Source organism: Taudactylus pleione, unplaced genomic scaffold, assembly GCF_031769625.1.
Source record: "Taudactylus pleione unplaced genomic scaffold, aTauple2 ptg000762l, whole genome shotgun sequence".
In the NCBI taxonomy this organism is placed as follows: Eukaryota; Metazoa; Chordata; class Amphibia; order Anura; family Myobatrachidae; genus Taudactylus; species Taudactylus pleione.
Genome location: NW_028285164.1, coordinates 703,696 through 718,480, shown reverse-complemented (window position 1 = coordinate 718,480; position 14,785 = coordinate 703,696).

Sequence of the window (14,785 nt, the reverse complement as noted above, 5' to 3'; positions counted from 1 at the left end):
AGGTCAATTTCACTTGATCTATTGAAGACAGTTTGCAAATCGTTGAGACTGAATGATAAAATTTCAAGGGAAAAAAAATCAAGAGAAAATCGTTTAGAGATTGGACAGGGAGTAGATCGTCTAGTGGATGTGCCCCTTTACAATAAAATCTTTTTATATCAATCCAGTCTAGTATAATGAGCTCTTATGCAAATTACATTACACAGAATTTAAAAGAGAGGAGAGCACTAAATTAGGGGTGTGCACCGGCCACTTTTCGTGTTTTGTGTTTTGGATCTGGATCTTTCTTCGTGTTTTGGATCTGGATTGGTTTTGCCAAAACCACCGTTCCGTGTTTTGTGTTTTGGATCTGTATTTTTTTTAAAAAAGCATAAAAACAGCTAAAATCACAGAATTTGTGGGTTTTTCTGCTCCTATGCTATCAATAACCTTAATTTCCACTCATTTCCAGTCTATTCTGAACACCTCACACCTCACAATAGTGTTTTCATGTCCAAAAGGTTGCACCGAGGTAGCTGGATGACTATGCTAAGCGACACAAGTGGGCGGCACAAACACGTGACCCATCTAAGAGTGACACTGCAGTGGCAGACAGGATGGCAGTTTGAAAAACTAGGCCCCAAACTGTACATAATGCAAAGAAAAAAAAGAGGTGCAAGATGGAATTGTCCTTGGGCCCTCCCACCCACCCTTATGTTGTATAAACAGGACATGCACACTTTAACAAACCAATCATTTCAGCGCCAGGGTCTGCCACACGACTGTGGCTGAAATGATTGGTTCGTTTGGGCCCCCACAAAATAAGCTGCCAATTAATCTGTCCCTACACAAACTGGCTCTACGGAGGCAAGATGTCATCCTCATCCTCCTCATCCACCGATTCTTCACCCTCTTCAGTGTTGTGTACATCCTCATCCTCACAGAGTATTAATTCGTCCCCGCTGGAATCCACCACCACAGGTCCCTCTGTACGTTCTGGAGGCTGGTCTCCCTGGAAGAGTTGATAATTCATTTTTATGAACATCATCTTCTCCATATTTTGTGGAAGCAACCTCCTACGCCTTTCGCTGACAAGGTTCCCGGCTGCACTAAATACTCTTTCAGAGTACACACTGGAGGGGGGGCAACTCAGGTAAAAGAGAGCCAGTTTGTACAGGGGCCTCCAAATTGCCTTTTTTTCCTGCCAGTACAGGTACGGACTGTCTGACATCACTACTTGGATGCTGTCACCAATGTAATCCTCCACCATTCTGTCAGTGGTGACAGTATCATATGCATTGACAGTAGACATGTCAGAAATTGTTGGCACGTCCTTCAGTCCGGACCAGATGTTCAAACCGCCCCTTGACTTATGACACAAGCGCACGCTTGGCGCTGCTGCTGTGTTGGTGCATGTGCGGCTACTGCGCATACATTTCGCACACAAACACAGAAAAAAAAAACTTTCTTTTTTGTGGAGCGCACTTTGGGGGTTACACCACGCTTTAACAGACTTATGGGACACAGGCGCACGCTAGGCGCTGCTCCTTTGTTGATGCACGTGCAGCTACAGTGCACACAATTCACAAAGACAGAAAAAAAGATTTTTTTATTTTTTGTGGAGCGCACTTTGAGGGTTACACCACCCTTTAACAGACAGACGCACGCTTGTCGCTGCTGCTTTGAGGATGCAGGTGCGGCTAATGTGCATACATTTCACACACAAACACAGAAAAAAAGATTATTTTATTTTTGTTGGAGCACACTTTAACGGAAAAGCCAGTCGGCCCTTTACTTATGACACAGGCTCCTTTGTTGATGCACGTGCAGCCACAGTGCACACAATTCGTAAACACAGAAAATAATTTTTTATTTTGTTTGGAGTGTATTTTGGGGGTTACAGCACCCTTTAACGGTCAAGCCAGCCGGCCCTTAACTTATGACACAGGCGCACACTTGGCGCTACTTTGTTGATGCACGTGCGGCTACTGCACACACAATTCACAAACACAGAAAAAAAAAAATATTATTTGGAGTGCACTTTGGGGGTTAGAGCACCCTTTAACGGTCAAGCCAGCCGGCCCTTTACTTATGACACAGGCGCACGCTTGGCACTACTTTGTTGATGCACGTGCGGCTACTGCGCACACAATTCACAAACACAGAAAAAAAAATATATTATTTGGAGTGCACTTTGGGGGTTAGAGCACCCTTTAACGGATGAGCCAGCCGGCCCTTTACTTATGACACAGGCGCACGCTTGGCGCTACTTTGTTGATGCACGTGCGGCTACTGCGCACACAATTCACAAGCACAGAAAAAATTTATATATTTTTTGGCACTTGGGGGAGCACCCCTGATGGACAGAGCACCCCCTGGACAACACTACAGCACCCCTTTAGGACTGGGACACTGCACTGGACTTTGGAGTGGACACAGCCCCTATGGACAACTGACTGCACAACACAGTCCAGCATACATTTCGCACTCAAACACAGAAAAAAAAAATTGTTTCTTTTTTGTGGAGCACACTTTGGGGGTTACACCACGCTTTAACAGACTTATGGGACACAGGCACACGCTTGGCGCTGCTCCTTTGTTGATGCACGTGCAGCCACAGTGCACACAATTCACAAACACAGAAAATAATTTTTTATTTTGTTTGGAGTGCACTTTGGGGGTTACACCACCCTTTAAGAGACAGACGCACGCATGTCGCTGCTGCTTTGAGGATGCAGGTGCGGCTACTGGGCATACATTTCACACACAAACACAGAAAAAAAGATTATTTTATTTTTGTTGGAGCGCACTTTGGGGGTTACAGCACCCTTTAACGGACAAGCCAGCTGGCCCTTAACTTATGACACAGGCGCACGCTTGGCGCTACTTTGTTGATGCACTTGCAGCCACAGTGCACACAATTCACAAACACAGAAAATAATTTTTTATTTTGTTTGGAGTGCACTTTGGGGGTTACAGCACCCTTTAACGGTCAAGCCAGCCGGCCCTTTACTTATGACACAGGCGCACACTTGGCGCTACTTTGTTGATGCACATGCGGCTACTGCGCACACAATTCACAAACACAGAAAAAATATATATATTTTTTTGCACTTGGGGGAGCACCCCTGATGGACAGAGCACCCCCTGGACAACACTACAGCACCCCTTTAGGACTGGGACACTGCACAGGACTTTGGAGTGGACACAGCCCCTATGGACAACTGACTGCACAACACAGTCCAGCCAGCCCCTATGGACTTTGGAGGAGTGGACACAGCCCCTATAGACAACTGACTGCACAACACAGTCCAGCCAGCCCCTATGGACTTTGGAGGAGTGGACACAGCCCCTATGGACAACAGCAGCACAGCGCAGCACAGCACAACACTACACTACACAGCCCAGCCAGCCCTAACTCCCACCCTCCCTCTTCATTGTCCACAGCCGAGTGAGAAAATGGCGCCGACGCGGGTACCTTTATATAGAATCCAAAACCCTCGAGACCCGGAAGGCGAGATGATGACATTTTGCCTCGATTTCAGATCCGAGTCAGGCGGGAAAAGTCGAGCCTGACTCGGATCGGCCTCGGATCGGGGGGGTTCGGATTTCAGAAATCCGAACCCGCTCACCCCTACACTAAATACATCATTACAATCATATATCACATTCAGATATCTTTCAATTAATCTATTAATTAGCACACTTCACAGACTATTACATAGCCAAACTTTATAAAATTTCAACCTAAATGATCTATACCTTAATAAACAGTTGTATTCATTAACAGCCAGAACAGAGACTTTAGCAATAATCTTAATATGTATTAATAGAAGACCAGTATAAATAAGTGCTGGTAAAGGTTGCAAACCACGCCCCTTGATGAAGTCTTTGACGAAACTAGTTGGGCATCGCCAGGAACTGTGAGATTGCGGAACAGTCATCTGTCTACTTCCAGAGGCAGTGCGGTGTGCGGCTGGTCGCTGAGTATGGAAGATGTCCGGCAAAGTGGCCGCTGACATACAGCGGGGAATGACCAAATAATCTCCCAATATATTGATATGGTTCTGAGTGTTATTAAGCAGCCCTTTAGACTGCTGCCAACTATAATCCATATAAAGAGATAAAAATCTGAATCGTAAAATACATATGTATATGAATACTATACAAATATACAGAGGTGCCATTTTGACTAAGGGCAAAATTACTTATCTAATGCAAATCTTCTGAGATGCCAATGGAGACCCAAAGTCCATACACAGAAAGAAAGAATCACAGTATAAAAACAACCTAAATATGATAAATGTAAGAGGAAAATCTATATAAAAATTATGTTAAAACTAAAAAGGGCTACAGTAAAAAAAATCTAAAAACTAACAATAAAAAATCATATAGCACCAAATTAGAGAAAAGGGAGCAATTTCATATTAATCATTTAGCCCATTGGGATTAAGCGAATTTAATTTAAAAATCCAAAACATCTCCCATTGGGAGAGGAGAATATCTAAATTACCCCCCCCCCCCCCCCCTTGTGTTTAGTTTAACCTGTTCAATGGCCTGACAAACCTGAGGGATCTGAGTTATGAACTTCTCCAAAATGTTTAGGAACAAAGAGGTTAGTAAGTTATTGTTTAATTCCTCGTATGTGTTCCTGTACCCTAATTTTAAAAGGTCTTTTAGTTTTACCTATATATATATATATATATATATATATATAAGGTTACAAGGACATCTCAACATATAAACCACTGAACACGAGTTATAATATAACTACATATGGGAAATTTTTCAGTACCATTCATAGTGGAGAATTCCTTCCCAGGCTTGGCAATATGTTATTATTATTATTATTATTATTACCAGTATATTTTTGGAATATGTTTGCAAGTGATGCATCTACCACACTGATAACGTCCTTTAATTACTGGTTTCTTCCTATTAACAGCTGTATCTTGGATTCTATTAGGAGCCAAGATATCCTTCAAATTCTGCAATTATTCTTAGACGTGCATAGGAAAATCCATATGAAGGACGGCAAAAGCTCCTTGTCTGGATCCACACCACCTCCTCCGATCTGAAATAAAATAAATGATAAAAGGCGCCTCCTAGAGCAAATTCCACTAATGTGAGCTCAATATGACTAATAAGTGGACCCGTATCACATAATAAGATAAATAGGCTTATCTCAATGTATCCCACAGATACACATGGATGTCTTCACCGTTTTCAGAGAATTTAATGGAGCTCCAAAAACATACATAGGATAAAAACAAAAACAAAACACATATAGTGCAAGATGGTCTGTACACAACAGCACAAATGTACATATATAAAATGCTCTTACATCAAGAATAGAATAAAAAGGCTTATCTGAATGAGATCATCTAGAAGTACCCAACGCGTTTCGACTGGATGGGGTTATGTCCCATCTCCTGGAATTCTTCAGGGGTAATGAAAAACCTCTCACATACAGAACAGGTTTATATAGCACTCCCAATTATTCAATTACACAGAGAATCCACAATGTACGAAACCGGATTTCCTGTTCTCAAATTCTCGATTATGCACGCAGATGGCCAATTGTTGCATACCGCGCATGCGTATGCATAACAGTGCGTGAGCGCTAAGGCTTCACTGCGATCACAGACATCATGCAGATACATCACAGAGTGATTGGCAGGAAGTGACCACTTGGGGGTGGTCGGCGAAATACAGTCATGCCAGTGTGTTTGAACACCATTAGAGGGGCGTGCATAAATTATCCGCTGCGATGGCATACACAGCTTGAGATCTCACTGCGAAGATTAGCAATTTCTGAATAAGGTCTGACCTTGTGCAAGTGTGCGTGAGGCTCCGATGTTACTCAATGTTACCGATGACGTCACTCCCATAGTTCCGAGGAGCGGGCGCCGGGGACGGACGGCAGCAGGCACTGGAGCGGGGTTTAAGGTAAGTATTTTTTTTGTGTGTGTGTGTATATGTGTGCGCAGGGGTGGCTTACTACTGGGGGCATCATATGGGGGCACTACAGGGACCTTACTACTGGGGGCATCATATGGGGGCACTACAGTGGCCTTACTACTGGGGCATCATATGGGGCACTACAGGGGCCTTACTATTGGGGGCACTACAGGGGCCTTACTACTGGGGGCACTACAGGGACCCTTACTACTGGGGCCACTTCAAGGGGCATTACTACTGGGGAACTGCAGGGAGCATTACTACTGGGGGCACTACAAGGGCATTACAACTGGGGGCACTACAGGGGCCCTTACTACAGGGGGCATTATTACCAGGGGGCATTGTTACTACTGGGGTCACTGCGTAAGGCACCATTACAGTGGGCATTGCAAAAGGGGTACCATTACAGTGGGCATTTAGTGTTTTAAGGGAACTACTACTGTGGGCACTGTCTAAGACCTAAGTTAGGGGGCCCCTTAAAAATGTTGCTATGGGGCCCAAAACGTTCTAGTTATGCCCCTGGCTGGCGTTGTTGATGCAGGCTGCAGAGCTGGGCGGTGTGGAGGTGAAGACCGTGTGGGAGAGTAACAAGTCTCGTTCAGCTTTTTGCTCTCTCCTTCCTTTTCCTTTCTGTGGTGTCTGGCTAGGTGCCCTGCAAGTTTCCCCTCTCTGGTCACAGTGTGCACTGGTGCCTCATGTGCGCATAAGGACTGGACTTGGCGATACCCACCCAGGATCTCTCTCTTCACAGGCAATACATATCATTGCGTTGTCCTCCCTCTGCACTGTAATGTAATTCAGTCTTGCGGGGAGTGTGTGCCTAAACAGTGGACTGTGGTGGTGAGGGGCTGGGTGCAGAGGGAGGGGAAGGGGGTAGAGGTTGAGTAGGGTGAAGGGGTTTGGGGCTGAGGAAGATGAAGGAGGTTGGGGACTGAGGATGGTGTGGGTGCGGGGTCGCAGCTGGTGGTGAGAAGGTGGGCCCCCAGAAACATCAGTGTACTGGGCCCCAAGATTTTTGTTGCTGGCCCTGGCTGTACCCCATACTGTGATGCTGTATGCCACCCCCCCACCAGTGTATCCAAAACACACTAAGTGGTAGCGCAATGTATTATTCATAAACAATATTGTGACACTGTAAGTGGTAGCGCAGTGTATTCATAAAAAATATTGTGACACAGTAAGTGAAACCGCAGTGTATGATTCATAATAAATATTGTGACGCAGTGTATTCATAAAAAATATTGTGACACTAAGGGATAGCGCAGTGTATTATTCATAAACAAACATTGTGACACTGTAAGGGATAGCGCAGTTTATTCATAAAAAATATTGTGACACTGTAAGTTATTGATACCACAGTGTAATATTTAAAATTGGTACAAATTGACGTATGTGCTGTACCCCAATTCGTTCGTGTTTGTTGATATGGAGAACAATCAGATGAGAGGAGAGCAGGAACCACATACTAGTGCTGGAGCTGCTGCCAGTGCCACCAGTCATGAAGATACTAGTCCGTCTACGTCATCTACTAAAGTCAATGCCCAAGGGCATACGGGCTTAAGTCAGGGCATCTGAAATCAAAAGGAGCAATATTTTACATTGGTAAGGAAAAAAACATCAAAGGGAAAGTTAGCTGCAGAAAGACATAAAATTGGCAATATGCTTTTCTCCACACGAAGTGGCAAGGAGAAGCTAAGGCCTTGGCCTTTATTTATGACTGGTGGTTCTGCCTCTTATGATGATGTAAGCCCTTCTCCCTGTAGACATTTGAAAAAAATTTAAATTGTTAAGGCACAGCAACCAACTGTGCGCTCAGAAATGTCACAAATCCCTGGGGAGAGTCTAAGTGTGTCGGGTGCCATGTGTGAGCCTGACCTTTCCAAAACTGTGGGCCTGATTCAGCAAGGATCGCCGTTGCTAGTACTTATGCAATCGGCCAATTAATTTGCACTGTGCATGCGTACGCATCACATTGCAAGTGCCCGAACCAGCCACTGAGAACGGGACTGCGATCGCAGAGGCTATGCAGACCCATCACAGAGTGATTGACAGGAACTGCTGTTTGTGGCTAGTGACGGGGGGTGGTGGTGCGAACGCAGGCGTGCCAGTGTGTTTCAACGCCGTTGCATGGGCATTCATGGCCATACGCAACCTGAGGTTTCATAGCGTGTGTGGCTGTTAGCAATTTCTGAGTAAGGTCTGGGCTTGTGCAAGTGTGCGTATGGGTAAAATATTACCAATTGTTTTGCCTTTCTGCTAAGTATTATGGATGTGAGACAAGGGAAAGTGGGCGTCCTTATCTGAGGCTGCGATCGAACTGTTATACTGCGATCGCAATGCATTTGCATATTACCGCTGATATTAGCAGCTGCGTTGCGTGCGCATTATCAAAATAGCAATCCATGATGAATCTGGCCCTGTACTCGAACAGGAGCCTCCTTCTGCCACTTGTGCGTCCTCTGCAAATGTGGGGATGAGCAGCACAAGTCAACATGCTGACATAGAAATCGAGGATGCTTCTGTGGAAGTGCACCAGGATGAGGAGGATATTTGTGTAGCTGACGCTAATAAATATGTTGATGATGCTGATGGCGAGAATGTTGTTGAGGAGGATGTTGTTTGTGTAAATCAGGCCCCAGTGGAAACAGTTGTTGCCCATGTTAAGGAAAAGCCCATTGTCATGCCTGGGCATAAAACAAAAAATCCACTTATGTGTGGAATAATTTCTAACCAATTCCGGACAACAATTGTCAAGTCATCTGTACCCATTGTCATGCTAGAGTAAGTAGAAGTAGGGACCTTAACCATATAGGAACCTCCTCCCTGTTATGTCATCTACAGCGTATCCATCAAAAGTGTTTGCAAAATTCAGAAACTTTGGCTAAAAAAGTAACAACAAGCAGTCTAGCGTCAGCTAGCTCCCTTCTCTCTGCTAGATCCAAGCACCTGGCATCTTCGCCACCAACACCTTCATCAACAATATCCTCAATCATGCTCTGAACTAGTCCTGCATCCAATTTGATAAGGCTAACTCAGTCCTCCCTTATCCTAGATTCCTCAGAAGAATCCTTGAGTGCTACGCCTGCTGCTGCGAGTGGATCTACATCCCAGAAGGGGACCAGGAAGACTACTAGTAGTAGTTCAAAAAAACAAATGAATGTTAAACAATCCTTTGCAAGGGGGAGCAATTATGACAGCAGTCACCAATTGCACAGCGGATCACTGACGCCATAATATCTATGCTGGTATTAGATGTGCGTCCAATATCCGCCATTAGTGCAGTGGCTGTTAGACCATTAATTTAGGTCCTGTGTCCCTGCTACCAAATCCCATCAGGGTGCCACTTCACTAGAAAAGCAATTCCCAGCCTGTACAGGGATGTTATAAAAAATTAATTAGTGTCCTCCAAAATGCCGTTGTATGCACTGTCCACTTAGCCACAGATATGTGGACAAGTGGATCAGGGCAAACGCATGATTACATGATTGTAACAGCCCACTGGGTGGGTGTTTACCCTTCAACAGCACCAACAGCAGAAGTGGGAGCAGCATCTAAGAAACAGCAGATCATTCAAAGGCAGGCTACTCTGTCTATCACCGTTTTCACTAAGAGGCATACCACTGACAACCTCTTAGATAAACTCAGGGGTCTTTGCAAAATGGCTTACCCCTCTTGGACTCTCCTCAGGATTTGTGATTTCTGACAATACCACCAATATTTTGAGACCATTACAGCAGGGTGAATTCTAATTTTTAAAAAAAAAAAATAACAGGACCGTGCAGGAGATGCTCTCTGTGGGCCGCAACATTTCTGGACATTTTCGCCATGCAGCAGGTGCATGTAGAAGATTGCAGCATCTGCAAGAAATGTTGAATTTGCCCTGTCACCAGCTGAAGCAAGAGGTAGTTCCAAGATGGAACTCCACCCTTTGTATGCTTCAGCGTATGCAAGAACAGCAAAAAGCCATCCAAAGCTACACAACAAAGTATGGGGAGGAAGTAGGGGAAATGTACCTTACTCAAACTCAGTGGAAAATACTTCCATGTTGTGCAAAGTGCTGAAACCCTTCAAAGTAGTCACCTGTGAAGTGAGTTCAGACACTGCCAACTTGAGTCAGGTAATTCCCCTAATTAGCCTGGTTTAAAGCAGCCTGAGAAACTGAAGGAGGAGATGAACAATGTCGGACTTGTAGATTAAGTCCTATATTCGCTTCTCCCGTATCCAAGGGTTGTCAGGATCTTACAATTGGATCAATACATTTTGGCAACCGTGCTGGATCATAGGTTTGTCATACACCATGTCTTTCTTCCCAGCAGACACAGATCTGAAGAGATGCAAAGAGATGTTGGTAAAGAAATTGTCAGCTCAAGTGGCACGTGATACAAAGATGGGTCCTCATTCAGCTTCTCCAGCAAGTGCGGCTGCCAGGAAAACACGAAACTTTCTAAAAAAAACCCACTGGTGATGCAGATGAGTCAACACGACCAAGTTTTGACATCTGGTTGGGTCTAAAAGAATTGCTTACAAATAATAAGACCTCTACCGTGTCTCCATCTGATACGGTCACCATTCAAAGAATGGTTGAGGACTATTTTAATGATAGCGTCTAAATTGTTATATCAGACAGTCCATTTGACTACTGGCAGGAAAAAAAGGCAATTTGGCCCTTGCACAAACTGGCTTTGCTTTACTTGAGCTGCCCAAACTCCAGTGTGTACTCAGAAAGAGTTTTCAGTACAGCCGGGAACCCCAACCCGGTTGCCCCAGGACCCTGGTGAATTTATAGGCTGTTATAATAACGGTTCAGCTCAATAAACACCTGCCTCTTCTGTATGTAGGTGACTAAGAGGAATAACTGGATAATGTAGATGGTGGGTGTCATGCGAGAGACCAAAAATATGAGCAGCAGCAGCACAGAGCATCTTCCTGCCAGGATGTGTGTGCAATAAAGTGCAAATACGTTTGCTACAAAAATTAGTGGTGTATATTGGTCACTCACATTACATACATAATTACATGTTACATATAGTGCATAAAGCAGGCTGAGGTAACCTGAGGCATGCCACCTGTTGTTGACAAATAACTTCCAGTAGGCCCAGCAAACATCATATCTAGTTCAGCCGGAGAGCTACAGGCTGCTTTCCTCTGATGTAAACAGCAAGCCTTGGTCCCATTATCCCTAACAACCAGCACAAAACGTCTGTGTACAGTTTGTTGTAGCAGCACCTCCACAAGCAAGGCCGTCTCATTTCTATTAGATGTATAAAAAACCTCCTACAGATAAAAGATGTCTTTCATAAACTACTTTTTTTTTACATTCAAACAAGAATTTACTTACTGTTAAAAGGACTTGCTGTGGCGTAAGTCACACGCTCGGGCACAATAGCTCAGTATTTTAAATAATACTAAATAAAAAAAAAAAGTAGAAGAGTAAAAAAAAACACAAAACAGAAGATATTGACAATCGCAGTGTCCTCTTGAACCACCTTCCCCCCCCCCCCCCCAAAAAAAAAAAAATTCCCATGTGTCCATCCACCACCTTATTCAGTGGCAGCAGCCTGCACAATGTCCCGAATGTGAATGGGAGTGTCTCCAAGCTTTGTCTTGCGGCTCAGAATCTCATACGTACAATCATCACAGCAGCACCCCGATACACTGGGAGAGGTCTCGTCTATCTCAAACTATAAAGCGTCTCTGAAGAAATTGGTAAACACCGTGATTGTGTTTGAACAGTGTAAGGACAACTTTCTTTATCTGTGTGCCATCAATTGTAAGATTTGTACCAGTAATCTTCCCAATCCTTTCCTGCGGAAACCTTTAGGCCTAAACGGATGAAATCAATATTATGAGTTGTGAGGTGGTCAAAATTGACTGGAAATAAATGTTATTGCGGTTAATAATACTGTAGGAACAAAGGCCCTCATTCAGAGCCGTATGCTCTGAGCAGAGCGCACGCTCTGAATGAGGGCCGCCCTCCATGAAAATGGAGCGTCTTCCTGGACGCTCGTATAGCTGTGGGTCACCACCCACAGCCTATACGAGCGTGCATTTTGATGGCCGCGATGGTCTTGACCATCGCGACCATCGAAACTGCGAGCCGGAGCCTGCGGTTGAGGTTTTCAACCGCAAGCTCCGGAGTGATTTTGGCTCTATCAGAGCCAAAATCACTCCCACTGACATCACTAGTGATGTCAGTGGGCCGGCTTCTGACGGGAGGCGTTCCCATAGGAACGCCCCCGTCAGGGAGGCACGCCCCCGGCACGCCCACCAAAGGGGGCGTGCTGTCAATCAACATCGACAGCACGCCCCCTTTGATCAGACACAACGAGCGAAGGACTTTCCTTCGCTCGTCGCGTCTGGCGCATGCGCACGACGGAGCACCCTCCGTCGTGCGCATGCTCAGTGAAGAACATCGACCCACTTGCGAGCGGACAGCCGCTCGCGAGTGGGTCTGAATCAGGCCCGAAGACAGGCCCAAATTTGCAATTTTAGCTGTTTTTATGATTTTTAAAAAAAAATACATATCCAAAACCAAAACACGCAAGAGCGGTTTTGACAAAACCAAATCCAGATCCAAAACATGAAGGAGATACAGACCCAAAACCAAAATATGGGGATCGGCGAACATCCCTAGTTTATACAGCAGAGGCAGTTTCAGTCACTATTGATGTTTTGTGGGGCAGCATTATTACAGCTGTAGAGGGAGTAAAGGGGGCATAATTGTGGCCATTTGCTATGCAGAAGTAAACCCCCCAAACAGAGCTGGCTGAGACCGGGTCTTAAAGGTGCCCGTCTACTAGCAGACCTCAAGATGACTGCACGATTACGACATTGTAACCGTGCAGTCGTTTGTCAGTCTGTGCTGTGCCTGCACTGAGCGAGCAGTCGTTCAGTGTACGCAAATCAATCATCTGCAAACATGCTGAACCTGATGTTATCGTCAGGTTGTCCAGCATGTTTGCCTGATGATAGATGTCTAAACAACCAGCGGGAGCGCGCATCGCTGGTCGTTTTAGACATTTTTCTTAACGATTTGCAAACGATTTATGAATGATTGAACGATATCGTTATCGTTCAATCAAATCGTCTAGTGGATGGTGAGCTTTATCCAATACTTCTAGTAATGTACATGTTGCACCTGCCGATTGTAGGAGTGATAACGTCACTTAGTATAAAATGTCCTGATGTGTGAAGACATCCGGACTTTGCTCTACACAGAAGTAGCCCTGGCCTCACCCTGCTCCTGGCTGTTTCTGCAACACTGCCCTGTGTACAGATAAACTAGGGCAGAAAGGTTACACTGATGGCAGCAAAGATATAAATACCTGTACAACAGTCAGCAATACAATATATGAAAGACATAGAAAACTGCTGGACAATGGTCTCCAAAACCCCAAAATATGCCGACCTATTCCCAGGGGAAGTAGTTGGAATGTGGGAAGCGCCCTCCTCTCCAGGGAATTAGGTGAACTCCCTGAAATTCAGGTTTCCTGTACATTGAACACATCCCCCCATCCCATACCTGCCGACTTTCTGGCTGCTCCTTCCGGGAGGGAGCAGCCAGATCGGCAGGACGGGGTGGGTGTGGCTGAGGCAAGGGGGAGTGGCCGGTCGGGTGACATCACTTGTGGGCGTGGCGGGGGCGGAGTCACACATTCGTGTCAGTTTGGCCCCGCCCCCGCTACACAATGCCGATAAAATAGGCATTGTGAAGCAGGGGGCGGGGACAAAATGACGCGAATCGCGTCGCAGCCCCCCCCCCGCTGTGGGGGTTGCAGGGGTTATAGCGGGGGGGATAGGAGGAGAGAGCGGCAGCCGGGAGAATTTCCTGCCTTCCCAGGAGGTCGGGAGCGGCGCCCGATGCCCCATCCCTCACCTTAATTTATTAAAGCCACTTATGGCAACAATTAAACAAAAAAATATTAGGTTAAGTCAGTGCCTCTCCAGTCTTTGTAGTTGTAGATTTTAATATTTTTAATAACTTTAGATTTTTTTTGTGTGTGTGTCTGGGGGGGGGAGGGGAGTATTGAGATTTATCAAAGCTGGGAGAGCGATAAACTACCAACCAATCAGCTCCCAACTGTCATTTTTCAAACAGCCTGTAACATGACAGTTAGGAGCTGTTTGGTTAGTACTTTATCTCTCTCTACTTTATCTCTCTCCAAGCTTTGATACATCTCCCCCACAGTCTCTAAAATGATATTAGCTGATTGGTTAGTACTTCATCTCTCTCCACTTTATCTCTCCCCCTGGATCTTTTGAGTGTGGTATAAAAGGTCGACCTTTAGAAGGTTAACACCAGAAGGCCGACTGGTTCTCAAAGTCAATAGTAACAAGGTCGACATGGTCATTAGGTCGACCATCATTCTGTTGACATGTATTCAGTTCAACGTTGTTAAATGGTCGACACAGTCAAAAGAACAATATTTACCATGTCGAAAGTAAAATGTTTACACATTTTTTTTTGTTATTTTAGCCTAATCCTAACCCAAACCCTAATACCTAAACCCAAACCCTAGCTCTAACCCTATCTCCTAACCCTAATGCCTAACCCAAACCCTAGCTCTAACCCTATCTCCTAACCCTAATGCCTAACCCAAACCCTAGCCCTAACCCTATCTACTAACCCACACCCTAACCCTATCTCCTAACCCAAACCCTAAAAATCATGAAATTTAATGTGCTGATCTTTTGACTGTGTCGGCCATTTAACCCTGTTGACCTAAATACGTACCTTCTGGTGTCAACATTTTTATTATCGACCAATCGACTGGTATCCGATCTTTTAGTTGTCCTAGGATGCAGCATTGGATTTTCTGCAAGACCATTGGCAACCTGAGTAACC